Source organism: Lacerta agilis, chromosome 1, assembly GCF_009819535.1.
Source record: "Lacerta agilis isolate rLacAgi1 chromosome 1, rLacAgi1.pri, whole genome shotgun sequence".
NCBI classification, from domain to species: Eukaryota; Metazoa; Chordata; class Lepidosauria; order Squamata; family Lacertidae; genus Lacerta; species Lacerta agilis.
In genome coordinates, this window is record NC_046312.1 from 31,756,485 (window position 1) to 31,780,275 (window position 23,791).

Below are 23,791 nucleotides of genomic sequence, written 5' to 3' on the forward strand. Positions count from 1 at the left end.
GTTGTGACAAGTTGCTACTGCAGTAGGCAAAACCAAAATGGCAACAGCCAATCAGCCATATGGACAAATTCCTACTGGGCCCCTGCCACAAAGCAGACGACCCCATGACAGGCAGTTGCAAGGTCAAACACAGAGGCCTAATAAAAACAGGGGGGGCGGGATGGGTGATCAGAAGCCGAAGCCAAGAGAGAGATCACCCTGCGTGCAGAGGAATATATAGGATGCTAAGCTGTCCATCACAAATTGCTACATTTAGCTTTGTCCAGCAACACCTTACTGACCTATAGCTATTACGGCCAGCTGCCGGCCCCACCCCCACAGGAAGGGATGAGTCTTGCCAGGTCCCGATCGCAACACGTGCTCTTACTCAGGGTAGAACCCGATTTAACGCAATCGTAAAAAAGGATCTACTCCAAAGGTGAGTTTAGGATTGTTGCTCAACTGTACTATTTCACTAATAGACATACGGAAATACTTGCAGAGAGCAATCTCTATCTGCCCCTGATGATACTGATCCTGCAAGCCAATTCATAACTTTTTAAAATAAATGCTCAAAACTGAAAGAATTGAGCAACTTGTTTACAATTTGAGCTGAGGCGACTCAGCTGTCTCTTGCTTTGTAGAGTACATTTTTATTCTGTTCTCCTTCCAAAGGGCTCACAGCAGCAAGATTCTGGTGGTATGGGGTTCCTTTGCTGTGCTGTTGTATCGTGAGGGGAATAGTGTTTGTATGAGGTACGTTTTTCTTTACATTGCAATGTAGTCGAAGCAAAATTCCAAGTATGATTGATACTTGGCCAATAGATTATTCTGTTCCCACCCACCCGTTTTATCCTCACAACAACCCTGCGAGGTAGGTTAGAAAGACAGCGTGACTGGCCCAGGATCACTCAGTGAGCTTCTCCACTGGGCTCAGAGAGGACTCGATCCGAGTCTCTCATTTCCAAGCCCATTACACCACTCTTGAGCTTCGTGGTAATGCTCTGCATTATACTGCAAAGCACTTTTGCAAATATATCCTTCTTATAACACTTTTCTGGCCATAAGTTAAATCAAAATCAGATCAGTGAGCAAAAGAGAACAAAATATGGTAGTATTATTTAGGAGAGAGAAATTTGAATTAAGAAACTGAAAAGCTGTATAACGACATCACACATCTACTCCTTCCTTCAAAGTTAAACCCTTTCCAATTATAAAGGCCCATTTTACCTTTTTCAGGCTTTTGTGTCGAAATATTTAAAAACTGCACTTAACTTATTCTTCATTTCTCAGATGGCTGATGCTGCCATTAACTTCGGCAGTCATATTATTAGAGAAATGGATTGTATTCCTTTGTAATCTTCTGCATGCATCTACAAATTGTGTTACTTTAAAGGTCAAGATAAGTCTTTTGTACCATAATGAGAGTAATGATGAATAATGGTACTTGTGTTCATAAATTAGGCCTTGTCCATAAACATCCTTTTACACAGATGCTCAGTGGAAATCTATTAAATATTAGCAGTCATCTGGGGAACTGGGTACAAAACAACCTTAAGGAGGCAGATTAATTGTAGGACTGTTTAGGTATCACAGTGAGGTTAATGCATCATGCTTTGCTAAAGCTGAATTGGGAGGGAATTTATTAGCTCAAAATGTTACACGAGAAAAGGTAAGTGGAGTTGTTGACATTAAACGTGAAGCCTAATCACCTAATAGTAAATATGGAATCATTCTATTTGTGATTACTTTATTGAAAGAGAATATTCCCATCTAGCTTTCCGCAAACCCGCTTAGAGACAAAACAAACATGATGCAGGCAACCTGTGCTTGGGTCTCCCGGTATTGCTGTTCTTTAAATATAAGCCGCTGGAAAAGGGGGCGCTTTGAGCAATTTCTCCAATTTGTGCCCCACCGTGGCTGTTATTAGCCCTATAGGGGAGGTATAGAGGTAATTGTATCAGTCCTCATTCCCCCCCCCCACCCCAGTTTGGCAGAGGAGCCAATTTAAATTTTGGAAAAGGCATGTGGGAAAGAGTTAAAAATAATTTGATTATTTTCTGTCGCTCAAGGCTGGCTGAACTCAGCTTCTAAGGACAAGAAGATCCTCCCCGCCCCTTACCCATATTTCATGAAAAATAGCCAACCAGACAGGTTGTTTAATCTTACTTCAACCCTGGCAACAGTGTCATACACCACAAGTGTCTCAAGGGGGGGGGGAACGGGGCATCCTATTTTCTTGCGTGAGAGCACAGTGGCGATTTTGGGTGCCAAGATCTTGTGCCAAAAACAGCAGTACCCCCAAATACATGGTTTTTGGACGCAGTGCAAGCACAGCCCCGAAAAAAGTCACATGACTTACGGGGGAGCATGGGTGGTAAGATGTGTGTCCCGGTTTTAGGACTCAAGATGTGAGAGGATATGCATTGTCCAACACTACCACCATACCTGCGGGAAACAGATTAGCTTAGGAGGTGCATGATAGGCTGCAGAGCATATGTAGCTTTTGTCTTCCTGAAAGTCATTACCACTGACTGCCTCCCAGCATCTACCATCTGAATGGACACCCTCTTCTGCCATTTATTTATTTATTTATTTATTTATTTATTTATTTTCCATCCTTCACCTTAAGGTCCCAAGGCTGGTTACAACATTAAAGCCTAATACTAAAAACGGTTTCAAATAACTTACAACCACAAAAATAAGGTGGATCCTAAAAACCATATACCTAAAATGTCAAAAGCCAGGCTAAAGAGGTGTGTCTTCAGTATTCGCTGAAAGCTGTACAATGAAGGCACCAGAAACAACTCTATGGGGAGGGAGTTCAGCAGCTTAGGGGCCACCACAGAGAAGGCTTTCACCACAGCCCCAAGCATCTGAGGGTGGAAAAACTACCAAGAGGGCCGCCTCTGCCCATTTTAACACTCAAGAGGGTCTGAAGGGAAGATGGTGGTCTTTCAGATATTTGGGGCCTAAGTCGTTTAGGGGTTTAAGCATTAATGCGAGCACCTTGAATTGGGCCCAGAAATGAACTGGCAACCAACATGGCTGTTTTAAAACAGGGGTTATGTGGGATCTAAACAGAACCTCAGCCAGAAATCTGGCTGCTGCATTTTGGACCAATTGAAGCCTAATGGTAGGTCAAGACATGCCTAGCATTCAGAGCCGTCTCATCCATTGGGGCTGGTGGCGCGGCGCACCAGGGCGCAATGGCCTGGAGGGCGCCTCCGCCCTCCAGCCCCGCTGGCAGCGCCTGCCGGCAGTGCCCTCTGCCTCCCGGCAAGGGAGCTGGCCGGCCACGCCACGCCCTCTGGCTGCCCAGCAGAGCACAGGAGCTCTGCGCGCCCTTCCAGCGCTTCCGGGACGGGAGGCGAGGGCAGCCGGCTCGCGCTCCCGCGCGCAGCCGGATGGCGCGGCGCAGCCGGCCAGCTCGCGCTCCGCGCGCAGCCGCCCGCCCGCCCGCCCGATGGAGCGCGAGCTGCCCAGCCGCGCCGCGCCGCCCAGCTGCGCGCGGAGCGCGAATTGCCCGGCTGCGCGCGGGAGCGCGAGCCGGCCGCCCTCGCCTCCCATCCCGGAAGCGCTGGAAGGGCGCGCAGAGCCCCGCGCCGCTCCAGCGCCACGCCCCTCATCCCCCACTCGCCCACCCCCCTCCCAAGGGGCGGCAAGCGCGGGAGGGAGGCGGCGGAGAGGCGGCATGGCGGGGGCGCCGGAGGGATAGCCGCGCCAGGGCGGCAGATCCCCTTGAGACGGCTCTGCTAGCATTGCTGCTATAAGGTTTAAACAAGAAACCTGTCAGAAGATCTATACATGGATCACTTGCTTTGTATCTGTTTGAGCCTTGGATGCTGGAATCCACACGTCTTAAGCAAGACGCCCTGTGTCCTTTTCTGGTGGCAAAACATGTCTCCACACAGTGCCCACGTGACCCACATATCTCAAGGTCCCAGACGCAGCCACCTCAGGTAGAGTGGGGGGAAACAATAGGCTTGATTACCTATTTCCTTCTAAGGTAATGGAAGTGACATAGGTAAGCCTGGCAGGATTTCATACATTAATTAGACTTAAGCATGCTGGTTATATGTGGTTGCTTATCCCCCTGCATAATGGCACATCACCTCTCTGAGGACATGTCAGCTATTTGTTGATCTTTCTCTTTGAGGGTTTGTGTACACCTTGACTGCCTATTTTAAAACTGGTTGCTCAGAAAGTTCAGCTCTCTCTCTGCACATCGCCATTGTCTCTCTGACTCTGACTCTTACTATGTAGTTCTTGAAGAAAGGAGTTGAAGAAAGGAGCAGGTACCTCAACCCTGCTTGTCTTGCTACTTTTATCATCTGTGGGGCAAAGTACAGTGGTACCTCAGCTTCAGGTTACAGATGCTTCAGGTTACAGACTCCGCTAACCCAGAAATAGTACCTCGGGTTAAGAACTTTACCTCAGGATGAGAACAGAAATCGCGTGGTGGCAGCGGGAGGCCCCATTAGCTAAAGTGGTACCTCAGGTTAAGAACAGTTTCAGGTTAAGAACGGACCTCCAGAACGAATTAAGTTCTTAACCCGAGGTACCACTGTATGTCTGTGTTTAGGCTCTGTTAAAAGTATTTGGGGTTGTTTTTTTTAAGGTAACTGCCATGTGATTCTGACTTTCTAAAAAAAAAGTATTTCTTTTTACTAAAGGCAAAACAAACAAACAAACAAACAAACACCAAACCAAACAGAAACAGAAACCTACCTTTGGATTGCTACTGTAAGTCCATCAGATCTGTGCTTTTAAATGCTCTACTTGCTATATGTTACTGGTGAACAGATATTTTTGGATCTGTATAAGAAATTTCAAATGTATAAAGGGCAGCTTGAAAGGTATTTAATGATGAGTTATTAAGTGGTCATTTAGAGAAGTGGAAGATTAGTACCATTAAAACACACACACACACACACACACACACACACACACCATTGAGAACCAGTGTCTGGAACAAGTATGGGAATGTTTGATATCAGAATCCATCAGCAGGCCAGGTCTCTCGCCACCTTGCTACCCCAGATCCTGTAACTGGGGGCTGGACCTGGGACTTACTGCAAGAGACCCCTGGCCTCTGACCCTGAGTGATGGGTCCTTCCATTCCACCTTCACTTCTTCCTTTCTGCCCATCAACAACTGGCACAATTCTGTAAGTGATTTGTTTTAATCAAGAGCATTTATCTTTTAACGTTTTAATAGAATTGCATTATTGTGCATTTTAATTGGGGTGGTTTTTTTAATCATTATGTATTTTGACAATGGTTTGCAATTGGTTTTCACATTTTGTAAACTCCTTAGAAGTCACCTGGACCTTAAGAGGTAAACAGATTAATAAATCAATAATTATCATAATCTTTGAAGGCTCTACCCTTAAGCTTTGGATGGATCTGTGTGGTTTTTTTTTTAATACTTCCCAGCTTAAAGCTATTTTTGCATCGAATTAAAGTCATTTTTGTAAGCTGCTTAGAGATTTTCTTACAATCAAGTGGTGTGTAAATTTCATTAAATAGATAAATAAAAGTGCAACTGCAGTAATGGTTTTGGAAAGACAATTTTCGACATCAGTTCTCAAAAATGGAAAAAATATCCTTTCATCAGTGAAATGACTCACTCAAAGTAGCATTTAAGCAGAAACATCTACACTGACCTCATAATGATGCCAATTTGCAGTGCGCAGATTTGCATATTATTTTTCCTCCTCTCTGTAACTGAGGCTGCTAAACCAAACCCAGGAATGATTGTGTACATGCACAGACTAGTATGCACATAAACCAAATAGATATGCATGGGGAAGAGCTAGAAATGCAGCAGTCAGGCTTGAAAGAGAGAACAGCGAATGCACCAAGTCCGTTTATTGTAAGGTGCTGTTCAGCTACTTCCCATCAGTAGAGTCAACATTGTTCATATAGTAATGTCACCTTGGCATTAGCTTGTTCCAAATCAAAAAGTAATTTCCTCCCATTTTAGTGGCACATAAAGGCCCTTTGTTGTAGCATTTATGCAGAAGCTACTGAAACCAGCCTTTACCATTTAGGCTTACTCTTAATGCAGTTCCTTTTGAGTTAGCAAATGGCTCATTTAATACCCCTTATTTTTCTCTAATAACTCTGCCATTCTTAAGAATTTCACAAACACTTTGCGTAAGTAATATTCAGTCCTGTGGGTCACCTATGAACTTTTCATTTTGAATATTTGAGCTCCGGGCTGTGTGAGACTACCAGGGTCACTTGAGAATTGAGATTGCAGCCTTATTCCTTGCTAGTCTCATACCCATATAACACCCTCCTCCAGCAGATGAACACCTATTGCTTGCTGCTGTTGGATTATTATTATTATTATTATTATTATTATTCAAAGTAGTAGTAGTAAAAGTAGTATTTCTTACTTGCCCTCCACCAGGAATTTCCAGAAAAGGTCCCAGAAAGTTCCAGGTTACAGCATATAAAATCACAATTAAAACAGTAGAAAACAACCCTACTCTTAGTCCAAAACAAGCATATTACAGGGAGGACACCAAAATAAATTCTTCGGTTTTCAAACGTTGGGATTGAAGACGTATATCTTCGGCAGATGAAAGCTGTAAAGAGATGGTACCAGAAGCATCTCTTTGGGGGGGGAAGTCATCACCGAGAAGGCCCTGTCATAAGCCACCATTCCCTGAACTTGTGTGTGGCAGAACCACCAGAAGATCCACCTCCACCACCCTGTAAGTCACAGGTGAGAAACACTTTGAGGGCCACGTTCTGCGCAGCCTACTGCTGGGTGGGGCCAGAGGCAAAAGTAGGTGGAGCAACAAAAGTAAACCGCTGTGCAGTCGGCTAGTTTCTGCACTTGCTCACCCCTTTCTGTCCTCCATTCAGAAATGAAGCACGATGAGAGTTCAAGGACACATTCCATCCAGGCAAAAATACTCAAGCAAAGCAGGGCCAGTGGGGTGGGTGTAGCTGGGGAGTGGGTGCCCGGGGAGGACCCTGAAGGTCAGAGAGGGAAGCTTAGAGGACCACATGCAGCCCTCAGGCCTGAGGTTTCTCACCCCAGCCAGCGATGGAGCAAGCTGATAAGGTGCCTGGGGTGGCGCGTGCGCCCTGCGCTGGGGCAGGACGCTCCACGGGGCCTCCAAGGAGTCTGCCTGCCTCCTCCCACTCAGCCACCCTACAGCTGAGGGGGAGGCGGTGGGTGGACTGATTGGGGCAGCGCAGAGCCTACGGGCGCCCAAGCCACCACGTCACTACCAGGAGAGATGCATGGCTTGGGCACACTGCAGGCTCCGCAGTTAGTGCCACCTGGCATTTTGTCACCCCCCTCAGTGGTGACACCTGGGCCGGACCAGCCCCACCACACACCCCTTCCTCCTCCCCTGACCCCAGCTATAAGGGCAAGTGTCTGTAAAGATCCCCCTCTTTCTGAGTGACCTGTCAGCGGCTGCAGCTTCCTGCTGCCAAGTACATACCCCACCAGCCCCTGCAAGTTAGGAATGGGTCCGGTTGGCATATTCAGGGGTTGGCATCAGAGTCCATGTAACTGGCTAGTGCCAGTTCTTGGGAGTTTGTTTTCTGTCTTTCTCATCTCATTGACCTTTTACATATATATCTTTTACATATATATATGACAAAGCTATCTTTAGCCATCTCACCCCTTGCTTTTTCCTGTAAGACCAATTGCAGTCATTAACAGTCGTCAACAGGTTTTCCACACCTATCAGCCAATCACCCATTCCCACCACCCTTCTGAGTAATACCCCTCCCCACTCTCTCACTATATATAGGGGTCTGGTGACTTCTGTTTCAGTGTATCTGAAGAAGTGTGCATGCACACGAAAGCTCATACCAAGAACAAACTTAGTTGGTCTCTAAGGTGCTACTGGAAGGATTTTTTTTTTTAATTTTGTGTGTGTGTGTGTGTGTGTGTGTGTGTGTTGTCCAGTGAGAGCTGGATGGGTAACTTTAAAGTGAAAATTTTCAAAAAGATCACCCAAATGTAAAGAATCCCGAAAGCATAAAGGGGAGGATCTGCAAAGCCTCTAGAACTGCACCGTACTAGTAATCTGTAAGGGTTTGTTTTAGTAGCATAAAAATAATTATGGGATCAAGTAGAATACAATTCCCAAGTGGAGGGCAAGATAGCACCTCACAAATCACAGCCATGCAGCAAAGGGTAGTACATTTGCATGTGAAAAGACGGGGAACAGCATTTATGAAGAATTGTGAAATTACGCCTGTATTTATTATTATAATTTTGTGTCATCCCCATCTCATTCCAGCCTGACCTGTAAGAATAGATTAAATTAGTGCCATTTTCTTCTCTTGTTAACATCTTTATCACAAGAGCAAGCTGTCAGGATTTTAGTGTCAAAAAATAGTCTGGGAATTACCGGAGGCAATTGTTGGTCTATTTCCACGGGGCTCGTGCTGATTGGCTACCACAATCTAGTTTCCGCTTCCTTGCAGATGTGCAGGTGCTATATAGCCTGACAACACAAAAACTTTCAACAGAGTTCCCCCCCCCAATAGATTTTTTTAATAAGGAAAGGAAAGCATGAAAAAGAAAGAAGCCTTAAAAAGGGTTGTCAGAGATGGTACAGATAGCTACGTATCTCTTCTACATGTGCATAATATAAATAAAGCCCCGTCCATCCTGCCATGCAGCTGTTTCTGTCTGCTGCCATGGTCAGCTGCTGTTCCTGAAGTGGGGACCCTCCAGTACTCTTGGAGGTGCTCTGTGCACAGATTAGAACCGGGATACCCCAGTGTTCGAAACCCTGCTTCAGAAAGAGCTGCTATTTCTATTCTAGGCTGCATTAACAGACGTCTAGTGTCCAGATCAAGGGAATTAATGGTGCCACTCTATTCTGTGGTCAGACCACACCTGGAATTCTGTTTCCAGTTCTGGGCACCACAATCTAAGGAGGATATTGACAAACTGGAACATGTGCAGAGGAGGACAACCAAGATGTTAAAGGGTGTGGAAACCAAGCCTTATGGGGAACGGTTGAGGGAACTGGGTATGTTTAGCCTGGAAAAGAGAAAACTGAGAGGAGATATGATAGCCATCTTCTAATATCTAAAGGGCTGCCACATGGAAGATGGATCAAGTTTGTTTTCTCCTGTTCCTGAGCGTAGGACTCAAACCAATGGCTATAAGTTACAAGAAAGGAGATTCTGACTAAACGTCAGGAATAACTTTCTGACAGAGCTGTTCAACAGTAGAACGGATTACCTTGGAATGTGGTGGAATCTCCTTCATTGAATGTTTAAACATAGGTTGGATGGCCATGTATAATCTAGTAGAGATTCCTGCATTGCTGGGGGTTGGACTAGTCAACCCTTGGGGCCCCTTCCAGCTCTATAATTCTATGATTCCATGATTCTATAGCATCCCATTATATTCCTAAATTCATTTTGTTAAACAGGAGCAATTATACTGTCCTGTAGCTTTTGACAAAGCAGTGCATTGTTGCAGATGATCCAATAAGATGAGCTACCTTATTGTGAATCATTGCATTGATCCATCAGACTCAGAGTGACCCCACTGGCTAGCAGCAGCTGCTCCAGTGTGAGAGCCAGTGTGGTGTAGTGGTTAAGAGCGGTAGACTTGCAATCTGGGGAACCGGGTTTGTGTCTCTGCTCCTCCACATGCAGCTGCTGGGTGACCTTGGACTAGTCACACTTCTTTGAAGTCTCTCAGCCCCACTCACCTCACAGAGTGTTTGTTGTGGGGGAGGAAGGGGAAGGAGAATGTTAGCCTCTTTGAGACTCCTTAGGGTAGTGATAAAGCAGGATATCAAATCCAAACTCTTCTTCTTCTTCCAAGGTTTCATCTAGGACCTATCTAGAGATGCTGGGGATTTAACCTTCTACATTCAAGGCAGATGCTCTGTATCTGAACTACAGCCCTGTTATAAAAGAATACTCAACTGACCGGCCCTTCTTCCATTACAAAATAACACTGAGAATATGGGATAGTATCAGTTCCTCTAAGCTTTCAATTTCTTTTTCAGGATAGCAGAAAGCCTTGTTTGGTTTTTTGTTGAATTTCTATATTTTCTGTTCTCTTTATCTTACTCTTCCTTCCCCCTCTCGTTTCTTCGGAGTACTTTCTTTGTGCTATTGACAGCTGCCACACAATTTCTTTTGAGGGAAGGGGAAAGGAACAATTATTGTACTTGGTAAAGCGGTGATGCATATAGTACTTAAAATATTTTCAATTTTTTTTTACAGCACTTTTTTATGCTACTATTGCCTGATGTGTTTTTTAATCACAGAATTCTACGTAGGATGGAACCAAGCTCATTATTATGAGAGTCTTCTTTATGAGCCTTTTTGATGTGCAAAATCAGCCTTGCAGACTCACAAGGATTTCCTGTATATTGTTGTCTCCACAAAGCCTTCCACGAGCTGTTTTGACCTACTTCTTCCACTTCATGGCAGAAATAGTAGGGGAGTAGGAAAAAAGACAAAGGGAAACATAACCACTTTGAGTCTTAGCTTGGGTCCAAATTAGATTTAAGAAAGAGATTGCACAGGTTTCATATACAGCACAAATCTGAAGCTCATAAGAAGGGCCTGCTGGATCAGGCCAGTGGGCCATCTAGTTCAGCATTCTGGTATCATAGTGGCAAACCAAATGCCCATGGGAAGCCCGTAAGCAAGACCTGAGAGCAACAGCACTCTCCCCTGCTGTGGTTTCCAGCAGCTGGTAGTCAGAAGCACACTGCCTCCAACTGTGAAGGGAGGCAATAGCTGTCGCCTCTCCCTAAATCCATCCAAGTAGGTCGCCCTCACTGCCTCCTGTTCAAGGTGACTGTTCCATAGGGAGGAAGTACTTTCTTTTCTCTGTCCTGTATGTTCAAACCTTCCATTGCATTGATTGTCCAAAAGTTCTAGTGTTATGAGAGGAGAAAAAGCTTATTGGTCTCTACTTTATCCATGCCATGCACAATTTATATGTTTCTTTCTTCTTTTGAAATAATTTTTATTTGAATTTACAAGTGCCGCTTCCCAGTCAGTTTTTTATTTTTATTTTTTTTTATTAAACAGCAAAATCATATACATAACTCAACAAAACACATGACAATTTCACAACACAAAAACACACACACAGTTTTGCCATTTTGGCATATTCCATATTGGCCATTCTTCTCTGGTAGGGATTTTGTCTTCTTTCCATCTCTGGGCTTGTAACATCCGTGCAGCAGTTGTCACATACATTAAAAGTCTTTTCTTATATGTTTCTATCATGTTGCCTCTTACTTGCCCAATGCTCATGTTATCTTAAATATGGCTTTCCACCAGTTTACTGGGAATAGACATTAAATCAACCAACTTGCAATCCCCCCATCCCAATCCCCTTTTTAAAAAATTGGTGCTACCCTTGGATGGATGCCCTCTGGACCCCATGATGTGACTATTATAATTTTGCCAAAATATTTCATCCCTTCCTTCAGTTTCTTTGAAGCAAACTGTCCATGCCTGAGGATGCATTGAAAGCTAGGAACACCTGTCAGGCTAGTATTACAGGCAACTGCGGTTTCAGATTTAGTCTGGCCTCCTTGCAGGTGATTGGTGCAAACCACCACAGTCTTAAAGCATTATTTTGAAAGTGTGGGGCATGATCCAGCCAAAGTTGAGCACTTTTAAATTGATTTAAATGGGATTTTTTTTTAAAAAAAAAACCACCTGCTTCACTTTCTTCCCTGAAACAAATACGACCTACAGTACTTACCTTTGAGTGGATTGGGCTCTTAACTTTCTGCGTTTTGAAGTTTGGAAGAATGCAAACAGCAGAGTTCAGTGAAAGAAGAACGCACAAGCATTAATCTCATTGTCTGTGTGTGTCTTGAACTCCCACAGTGTGACCTCTGCCTTTGGTGTTTTACAGTTATGTTTGTTAATTTAGATACTGACATTCATCAACTAGGCTGAAGAGCACTTTTACGTGAAATCACAGTTTCTCAATTTAAAGCAAAAATAAAGACAAATACAAGACTGTTTCTGCCTGAAAGGTCTTTAAGGTAAAATAGGTGCTGAACTCCAGTTCAGAATATCTATCCAGATCATCGGGAAGTTATCAAGAAAGATCAAATCACATTTTGTCACAGGGTGTCTTCTGAGACACATTATTTAAAGGAGGAAAAAATTGTTATCAGATAAAGCAGGTTGTTATATTAAGCTCCTTGTATGGTTTTCCCTTCAGTATATCATTTATATAACAATTAATTCTGTTTTCTGTTTTATGTAAATGATGATTACCTCTTCAGCTAGAAGAATTCAGCAGAACAGAATATTGTCATAGCATAATAGGCTCCTGCTGTTAGCTAAGTGGGAAGACATTAGTCGGAAAAGGTGGTCACTCACTACATGAGCAAGTAGGCCCTACATTATTCAGAGGGATGACCCAGAAATCTTAAATGGGATGCAGTTGCATTCTAATTTTTCACATATATATCACATTTTATCCAAGCCGGGAAGAGAAAAACAAAATTCTCCCAATCTCAAACATGGCTAGCATTTAGAACAGCTTTTCCAAAACTGGGTCCCCAAATATTGTTGGACCACAACCCCTATCACCCCTTAACATTTGCCCTGCTGGCTGAGGATGAAGGAGCTTCTAGTCTAATAACATCTGGCAACCCACAGTTAATTCAGAGTTAGAATAATAGAAGGACTATCTAATTGCATGCACCGTGAGAAGCATGTCCCAAGGGGTTAACTGCATGCAACACAGAGATAGTTTCGGGTGCAGAATTCAGCACCCTGATAATACCAGCTGTCTTTCTTTTCTTTTCTTTTTTAAAAATAGAAGTTTGAAGGTCTTTAGGCAATGCCTGATGAAATCACAGAAGCCAAAATATGAGCTACGTAATGCTATTCCAGCGCAAACCTTATGACTAGCAGAGGCAGGATAAATTATCCAGGATAGGCAGATGTGTGCAAATTTGCCCAATTTGCAATAGAATCATGGGGCCATAAAGGTGCAAGGGGTCTGGTAGACCACCTAGCCCAGCCCCACTGACCTGCCCCTCTTAATGCTGGCAGTCCAAAGCTATATATCCATAACAGATTGCAGATTTCAGATTTCCAGCAAAAGCCTTTGCTGAAAAACCCACACCATTTTTTTTAAGCACACAATGAATTATTTACTAGTATTCAGCTTAGTAAGAATAGTACCTCCCCTTGCTATTTTCTCCTGCTATTTACCAGTGGCATCTATTTAATTTGTTTATTGCAGCTCCTTAACATTATGGGATATGGTGTGAACAGAAGGCTGTCAAGTCAACCGTACATCTCAGAAGCAAAGTTTTCTAGTGGGAACAACTGACATTCATATGATCATGTTAATATCTCATACATTGTGTTATTTCCTCGTTATATCTAAAGACACGTTTACAGAACAGCAGGCAGTATTATTTAAAAATAAGTCCATAATGCTACTTTTCATGAGGTCAGATACAGGGTGAAAAATCAGGATATTAAAGCTATTCCCGCCCCCCCCCCCGCCCCCCGCTAAATCAAAAGCTATATATTATTTTCTTGGATGGCAGCAGAAAATGCACACAAAGAGACAAAAAGGGTTGACCATTGATGCTGAAGATGTGATTTCTATTTTTGGAGCTGCTAAAGTCTCTTCTTTGATCTATCTTTCCATTCTCCTCCGCATCACCCATTCTCTGGGTCTCTTTTCCTGTTTTGTTTTTTTGTCAATGACCTTTCTTCAGTCCAACTCAGCATCTAATGGCCTGAAGAGGGCTTCTTCACATGGCAGAAAGCTTTAGATTTAAGATTTTACCCCCTTCTTCATTAGAGGGGAAAGTGAACAGCCTCTATGCACTGGGTGTTAATGAATGTGAAGGGAGATTTTTTTTTCTCTCTCTCTCTCTTTTTTTGGTATGTGTTTTACACATTATGTTCTTGACTCCTCAAGGTGCTACAATAAATTGCTGCGCTTCATTTACAAGGAGTGATAACAGCAGCAAAATGAGGATCTGGCAGTAAATTACTTTTCAGTTCACCCTGGGTCAGGCTGCTGGGGCTAATGAGAAGAGGTGCTCTAATTTTAAATTCCTCCTCGACCAAGCTATTCTCACATTAATGTTCACTGCTGTAAATTGTAAAGTCAAATGAAGGAGCACTGTTGAAAATTAACCAGTATTTTTGTCCTTTAAGTACCCAATAGAACATATTTTGGCTCCTGAGACTGGTAGTTATTAAAGGCAACTCTGACTGCTGCACCAGAGGGTGCCAAGCATAGGTACCCTCACTCAAAACAGTAAAGTGCAACCTCTTTTTTTAAAAAATAAAATAAATAAATGAATGAATGAATTAAAAAAATAATAATTGGCCAACAAAAGTGATGCAGGTCCTCAACAAGATTATAATATAGCCCAGAAGAGGAGGGTGTTCGATAACCAGCCCTATTATGTATCCATTTAACAAGACACTGTACACCGGCATTAAAAGTCATGTGGAATTAGGCTCTCCGTTTACGGCTGCTGCATGTTTAATGAACTGCAATTGTGTATCTGGAGGGACTTTGTCTGTCGAAGCCCAAAGCAGGATTTGAGTAACTAATGAGAAACTAATGCAGCACCTGCTTCTCCTATCAAATATCTTGCTAATCCCACATTTGCCATTTAGCCAAATCAAACACGCTAAGCATGGGGCATGGGGAGTGGACAGCACATGCTCTTCACAGTGACTTCAGCTTCCTCCTCCATCCAGGCTTTGGACAATGAACAAAATAGTAGTCTTAAAAATAAAATAAAAAGTCCATGTCAATGACACAGAATTCACTTGGCTAGGGATGTGCCTGGCCCTCTCTGGTAGAGTCTCCCATGGCACTGCGATGTAAAATACAAATTAACCACACTATCCTAGTCTAGTCATTGTAATCAGTTATGTTTTCATGTGTACATTACTGATATATAAGGTTGTTGTAGTTCTTGTGTGTGGCTTAATTGCTTGTTTTTGCATATCTTGTGTGATTGATGATGTTCTAGAAAATCTTTTCCCCTAAAGGAGACTTTCTAAATTACTTTGTTTAGATGCTAATGATTGTATTTCATTAATGGCCCTCTCATCCAGAATCATCTTTAAATGAATGAATATGCCATAATTAAAAATCTGAATTATGAATTACTTTGAATGGAGACAACATTGTCCCGATTTCCCACTGCGACTCAGTGTTATTTCAATTATGTAAATATGTTTAATCATTCCCCTTTTGTTTTTCTAATTATTTAATATTAATGTTGCTTTACCCCTTTATTGCTACCAGAAGAGATATGGCATCTTAAATGAGAGTACTTAGACAAGTGATGCACAGATGACAAGATTAAAGCAGACATTTATCAGAATGCATAACCCATTTCAAAAACAAACATGCTATTAACGTTCATACTAATATGGCAACACTAGCAGTAATTGCACTTCATGCATGTTTTGTCTGTGTAAACCTAATATATTCACAATGAACAATTGCAAATCATTATCCTTTTTCTTATCAACAGCAAAATCCATTTGAGAAAGTTGACAATTGCTGAAGATACCAGTCCTCCACCCCCCCAAAAAAAGGATTTCCCCCCCTCACCCCGCATCACGACTAATCAGCACAGAGTGTATTACTAAGGAAAATTAGCAGCTGGACATAAATTAGTGCTTTTTCATGCCCAAATTCAATTCCCCTAGCAGGTTATTCAAATCTGTTTCTCCACCTGAGAAAGAATGCTTGCTCCTCTGCAGCCTGAACAGTTCTTGAATCAACACACTATGGGAAATTGGATACAAAAGATTGTCATGCTTGGACACACAACCTTTTGTAAGGCCCCGTAAAGAAAAGTGACACATAAAGTTTACTAGGTTACATATGCAGGGCCATGAAATCCAGGGAAACATTTAATAAGGCACAGGAAGGCACCATACTAAATAAATACTGAAAAGTAGCTGTATGAAGGTATAGCTATTAACATTTAGAAATAGTTTGGGTTTCTAACTGATGCAGTTTCATTGATACAGTCCTGATTAGGAAGTGTAAAACAGACACTGTAAATAAGACAGAAGAGCCGGGGCAAAATAAAAAATAAAAAAATAAAAAAATCATGTTTGGATGCAGCGCTTTAAAGTTCAGAACTGTGCCTAGAAACACGACACAAAAGGAAGTCCGAATGAGCTCTAAATGGTGAAATGTGCTTTGGAATCCTTCAGAACACAAAACACCCAGAAGTATATAAAATCCTTCTACCATCTTTACCGATAAATCAACTGCACTACAGTACTTGTGTAAAATAAGCTGTAAATGGTTGGGAAAGTTGTTCAAAAACTCAGAAGCAACAATACTTGGGTTCAGCAGTCAGAAAATTGTATGCCAATAGCCAGATAAAACAGAAACGAGGATTAACGCAAGTATGATTTGCACAGCACCCCATCTGAGAGTGATATTTGCTTCAATTAAACAGCTAATATCTAAATTACCAATTACCACGTGTCAGCAGAGAAAATGTTGCTGTTGCTTCACAGCAGCTAAGACAATGATTATTACATTTCTATTTATTTTCATTTGCCAAAAGAAATTGGGTTCTATGCTATTAATCTGCCCCACCAGCAAAAGGATTACAGTTAGCACAGTGTGATTTCTCATTCTCCATCCCCTGCACAATCCCCAAAGCTCAGATCTGCTCTGGGGGGTTGGGGAAACCCCTAGAACAGATTTAAGGGGCACATTTTGGGGAGGGTGGGGTGGAAGTTCAATGGTGCAATCAGAAATGCTTGCCCTGAAGTAACTGCTTACTTAGTGCTATGTTGAATACAACCACTTTTTTGCCAATTTCCCTATACAGGGCTGCCTTCAGATGTCCCTAAAGGTTGTATAGTTACTTATCTCCTTGGCTCCGGGATCACATAACTCTTTACCCTTAAACATTTATCTTATGAAAATAGTGTCGCCCTAAGGTAAGGTTACCAAATTTTTTTCAAATAATCCGGGGACACATTATTTTTTTTGGGGGGGGGGAAGTTATTTAAAAATATATTATTATTTAAAAATAAGAAGTAATATCTTCTCGTCTGTGGTCTCCTTGGTTGCGCGGCTTTCCTCTGGGCCCCGGCCAGCTCTCTTGGAGTGCTAGCCACTGTGAAGAAGGCTTGGGTCGGGCCTGGGCTCGGCCATGTGTCCTTGCCCTCCCTGTGCTCTCCCACCTCTCCTCTTTAGCGGAGGCAGCGGCAGCGGAACAGCAAAGTTGGGGCACCACTCTTTTTTCTCCTTCCTCTTTCTCTCTCTTCCTTCTCCTTCTCGTTCTCCTCTCATTCTTCTCCCTGCGTCAGCTCCAGGGTTTTCCTGGCCCCAGAGCACCGCTGGGCAGTCGACTGGGTGGCCAGGTGCTCTTGCTCCCAGCTCGATTTGGGTTGCGGGCAGGGGGAAGGGTCAGCAGTTCCCCAGTTGACACATCAGGCGTCCCCGGTTCCCCCTTGCAGTGGCAGCGGTAGCAGCAGTCTCAGCAGTCCAGAGCCAGCCTGGTAGCGCAGTTGGCTCTGGCTGGCTTCAGGAGCTGCTTGCTGCCATGGCGCCTGCCATTTTGCCTCGCTGGAACTCCCCATATGATGTGTCATGTGCCGTTGAACCAATCACAAACATTCATTCCCTACTAATAAATCTACAACACTTAAAATATAAATCCGGGGACATTAAATGAAATCCGGGGACATTCTGGGGACGGATTTTGTCCAGGGACAGATTTGTAAATCCAGGGACTGTCCCCGGGAAACCATACTCTAAGGAAAAACTAAGGAGGGAAAAAATCCTGGAATCAAATAAGAAGCTGGGACAGCTTCTGTAAATCCCGGACTGTCCCTGGAAAATATGGACACCTGGAGGGTCTGCATACACACTTACCTGGAATAAACTCAGTGGGCCCTAATTACAAGAAAACACACAAAAGATTTCACCTTGAACTTGCCACCCCAAAGTCTCCTGGTGGAAAATCTTGTATTTGGGATGAAGGCGCTTTCTGATTCCTAACACTCCTCCAGTTTAGACAGAAGATTACTTGGAGTTTAGCCAAGATATTGGTTAAGCTGACTGATATATAATAAAATTCTGTTCCCTTTTTGTGGATTGGGATTACAGTAGTTGAGCCTCAGCCTTGTGGTGTAATCCCAGAGGGGTTTATTCAATCAAACAGTTTTGCTATTGCACAAGTACCAGTCAAATTATGTTTGAACACTTCACAGGGGGCAGATGCTATCTTCCCAGGTGCCTCTTTACTAGACAGTAGAGTAATTAGCTCTCCCACTTCTCCAAAAGTAACTGTAGGCCATGGTCTGAGAAGAGAGAGATCACTAACTAACCATTGAGGTTTAATTCCATGGTCAAATGATATCTTGTACTGGTATAAATGTTGCTGCTTCCTCTCAGACTTCAACAAATTAGTAGACAAAGGGTTGTGGTTCCATCAGCTGCCTGCATTTACCAGCTTTCAAAAACTTGTACATACTTTTAATTGGAGAGCAGATTCCAAGCAAGACCAAATACGCTTTTGGGTGGACAAACATTTCTTTTTAAAACCTCTCATCCTGAAAACTTTGCAATAGTTTGGAATTTGAGCTCAGGGCATACATTTTATACACAGTTAGAAATTCTTGTTTTTTTCCAATTTAGGCTGGTTTTTCCAAAGAAGATTAAAGAAAAAAAATATGCTTGCATACATTGTTGTTGTTTTTTTGTGGGGGGTTGGGATGGGTAAGTTTGGGGAAAATTGTAGGAATTGCACCCCACTTTGAATCTGGGTCCCAATTATAATAAATCCCCTGTTCTTCTAGCAGAGGGAAAAGGTATAAAGTAAAGTAGCTCTAAGCTCTTAGGGTTCTAAGATATGCAAATAGTTTTCCCACTTCAGATCTCTGCATAGACTCGGCCGGTGCAAATTACTAAAGCATTCTGTGTGCCTCAGAGAGAGACAATGAGACCGCTACAACAGATGAAAAAGAGTTTCCAGCATGTTTGAAGGTATGCATCAGAAACTTTACTTTATTTTATATAAAATTATATGGTGTTCCCTCTGCATGAATTGTATTGAAAGTGTGTTTGGACTTTAAAAATTGAATTTAAATTGATCTTTAAAGCTTTGAATGTCCTGCTGCCATAAAGAATACAGAGAATTAGCCATTTTTCATGAATTATGGATTACGGTACCTTAAGAATTGCTGCCACTCCAAGAAATGCACGCTTTTGGATTTGAATTTAAGTTTGTATATTTATCTAAAGAATTTTATTAAGATATAGTTTCCAGACATATTTTTATACCTAAAACAAAAAGAAAAAAGGTGTGCAGTTTTCAGTTCCTTACAGTAAAGTTCTATCTTGAGTTAACTGAGCAATTATTTTTACTGGCAAAACTTTAAGGCAGTTAACGAAAATCCAAGTAATTAAAAATACTTTTGATATTTGTATTTGTCCAGTTAATAAAGTATTTGTCCAAAGCTCATTTTCCGCCAGAACTCTTCTTGCTTCCTCGTTACTGAAATGTTGCAATATACTTATTTAACTATAGCTACAAAATACAAAAAAGAGAGTCTTAATTAAACCTTTATATTATTCAAATCCATTTAAAGTCTTTTAGTTAAGCCAGTTTGGGGGTTAGGGGACAGATAATAATCTTACATCAACTTCTTCAAAAAGTTGGTTTACATCAGCAACAAGCGGTAAGCAACTATGCATCTTAAACTGTCTTGTCTTGTAAGTTTGTTCTTCACTGTTCAACAGCAGTGACCACTCCAATTATTTTTTTGTGTATATAAGTAAAGAAGGTATCCTTAAACATTTGTTTAAAAATACACACATCTCAAGTCTTTTTTCCATTCCTACGTTTTACCCACACAGTGGCCAGTTCAAAATAAACACTGAGTGCGTACGTACGTACGACAAGCAGCCTAATGAGAGCAGCCTTAAGACTTTCTGAGGTGATTGGGGAAAACATATTTCAGCTTTTGCTGAATTTCATCCTTGTATGGAATATTATCCTTTTGTGGGTTAGTCCTACATATTCTGATTCAAAGGCAATAAGATGATTTCTGGTCTACATACACATATACCAACTAAGATGGCAGCCTTGATGGGCAGGGCATTAAATGTGTTATTTTAAAAATAAAATAAAACACAAGGGAGATGCATTTCAATGCTGGAAAAGAAAATGGGTAGTGGTGGCAATTATTTTGATTCAGAACTATACCATATATTTTAGTAAAACTGATTGTTACAGTGAAGAAATGCACATTATTCTATTTTTTAAAAAATAAATCGCCAACTTTCACTCAGCAGTTGACAGATAATGAGACTAGGCCTCAATGTTTCCTTGCATAGTGATGTGTTCTAAGTTTAGCACTGTTGTTTTCTGTGTATACATATGTGTGTGTGTGTTCTTTCCATCCATCCATCCAATCTAATGGTGAAGTCCATTAAAACTTCACAACACACCTCCTTGAACTATGTACATATATAATTGGTTTCTTATTTTATTGGCCAGACCAACTTAACTTTTGCTGTACATATTGTTGTTGTTGTTGTTGTTGTTGTTGTTTTAAAAAAACTACATTGCACAGCATCTAAAGGGAATATAAGCTTTATAAATAAATAGGTTTACGGATACATGTTTGTTGTGAGGAGTCATTCCTTTCATGTGGCAGCACCTATATATTGGAACTCCTGGCCTACTGAGATTGAGCTGAAAACATTTAGATGTTTTAAACAATTTTAAAATGTGTTTTATCTATTTATTTATTTTGCTTTGCTTTTTAATAACAGATGTGTATACTACCCTGTGCTCCTTTCATTGGAAGACTGGAATATACATTTAATAAATGAATGAATGAAAGAAATATTGATAGATTTCCACTCAAAATAAATCATGATTGATATGTCAACAAAGTAACCCTGTTGCTTAAATCTATTTCCACCCATAAACTAATTTTTAATTAGAAATGGTATCTTTGGCCTATTAATATACTAACCTATAAAACCTTTTTGGTTAACAAATAAATTACACCGGTACAACTTCTGTAGCTTCCTCAACCTTTTCTAGTTTCTAATCCACCCTCGAGTCAGAATATTTGAACTTGAATATATGTTAGCCTCAGCCTTCAACTTTGCAGTTACTCTGACAAACACACACACACACACACACACACACACACGTCAACGGGCTTGCCCATGTTGCTTCTTTACAAATCCCATTTCATCAGAAGTGACAGAGGGCTGTGACACACTTAAGAGAAATTTAAGTGTATGGTAAATGTGTGTGTGTATAGCAATCAGTTGACTGCTTCACTGTACATACAGAGCAGCAGGGTGGGACCACTTAACTCATGTGTGTCTATGAATAAAAAGTTATCTGAATTGGTCTTCAGGAAAAATCTACTGTCAGCAATGGAAAGCACTTCCATATTCATCGGAGAGAACTGAACTATCTAGTAGGACCTGTTGTAAAGGAAAAAGAAAGGAAACCATGTGGTCTCCTCTACAAAATTGGCAATGAACGTAACACATATTGCCAGGTAGGACGACCTTGCACATTCTAACTGGAATTTGTTTTCTCCACCATAGTACCATTAAAACCAGATTGGTTGCTTTGGAGTAACCAGGGCTGTCTGATGTTCTTGGGAAGCTGGCAGGGAACACTGTTGATGCCTGCTTTGAATCCAACGTACAGTTACTTTTGTGGTCTCACCCTGTAAGCAGAACCACGTGGTTGCTTCTAGCCAGCCTTTGGACCATGTGACTGCATCTAGCATCGCTCTGGGGGATTGTAAGGAATTAAAAGGTTGGCTTAGAGCCACTTGGAGTGCTACCAGCAAGGGCAACTGATAGACGACAGGGCTTACCAGAGGTTGATTTGCCCAAGGCCCCCTGAACAGAAGAAGGCTGCAGCTCTGAAATGTGAGAAGAGATTTCACTGTACAAGAACAGGGTGAGCAGAGGAGGTTATTTTATTTATTTAACAAGATTAATATGCCACTTAATCAGAAAAACTGCTAAGTTGCATAAAACAATATAAACTATTCATAAGAAAATAGTGATAAAAAAACAAAAACAAAACTCCACTATCCCCGCCTCCCAGTATGTAAGACTTTGGAATTCATAAAACTTCCATTTTATAATTTGCTCCTTGTCAATCCACTTTTCCTTTGATGTGTACTTACCTGCAAGGCATGTTATCTTCTTTTCTTTGGTATCCTTGCAAATATGAAAAATAGTAAGTGATTTCATGCTCTTGGAACTGATGCACTCTTTTCATAAGTGTTCCTAATGAAATACCTAAAATATTTGGTTCTTTGTTATCTGGTTGGTTGCATTCTACTTTCATGTGTATTGTCTACATAAAAATAAATAAAAATGGAAGGGAGGGGATAAAATAAAGCTTCTGTTAAACCTAAAAACAAACAAACCCAACACCAAGTAGCCATAATGAAATTCTTCAAAATATAGATAAAAATGAACAGTTTTGCAGCAAATATGTGCAATAAAATTACATATCTAGGTAGGTTTGCTTAAACCAAAAAAGGTTTTGGCAGGTGTCAAAAACAGTACAGTGAAGGCACCTGCTTAATATTAATAGGCAAGGAGTTCTAGAGAGTAAGGGATAAATTCCTAGTAGAAGTGCCCTTGGGGGGTCAGCTGCCCAGTACCTCAGTGCTAGAGAGCACCAACTGCTGTTGAAAGGTACCAGGAACTCACAGGAACAAGAAAAGCAAGCCAACTTATGCCACTGGACCATCTAGGACAATATTGTTTAAACTGACTGGCAACGGCTCAGGTAGGGGTCTCTCCCCGTCCCTCTTGGAGATGCCAAGGATTGAACCTGTTGATCCTGGACCTGGCTACACAGTGGTGGAGGAAGAGGAGAGCTGGGGGAGCGCACCGCCCCCGGCACCGCGATCCTGGTGGGGTGCCATCACGGCTGCCCCCCCCCCGCTGGGCACCATGCCCCCACAGGCAGCATGCCACGCCCCAGGACACACGCCATGCCCCTGTGGGTCAGCGCACCACGCTCCCAGGATGCGCACCACATCCCTGTGGGCGGGGCACCATGCCCCTGAGACGCACACCAGCCCCAGCCCCGCCTGCTCTCCGCCTCCTGGTGCCAGAGCATGAAGCTCCGCCACTGTGGCTGCATAGAAGCATAAACTATGGCAATTTTAAAAGGGCATTGTCAGCAATAGAGGGAAGTGTGGTGGTATCAAATTTCCAGATGCAACGCTCTACATTGCCCATGAGTAGGAAAGGTGATAGAACCAAAGGATAGAATTTATCACAAATGATCCCGTGTTGCCTCCCAAAAGTGTTTGTAAGCAGAACTGAGACAGTGTATGTCTTGCAGTATTACGGTAGTTCTCACTGTTCTAAGGGGCTAACTAGAATGCAGCCTTCCATGCAGGGCCAGATTTTGGTTTGTTGAGGCCCTAAGCTACTGGAGGTAATGGGGCCCTTTCTATGTTCAGCTGTCCTTTGTCAACAACAAATTGTCATGGTTTTTTTGTGTTGAATATATGCTATATGGTAATTTATGGACCTAATAGGTATCTAAAGCCTTTGCACATAACAGAATATGTATTTTATCAAAATAATTGATATAGAAATGAGCAAACCAGTGATATTTTAGGGAGCAGGCTAGCAGGTGGGGCCCATTCACAACACAAAACACTGTTGCTGTATGTAGGTTTTATTTTATTTGTTTTCTATCTTATATTTTGGAAATGTACAACCAGTTTCTTTTTTCCTTTTTTGGGGGGGGGGGGGCAAGAGAGTA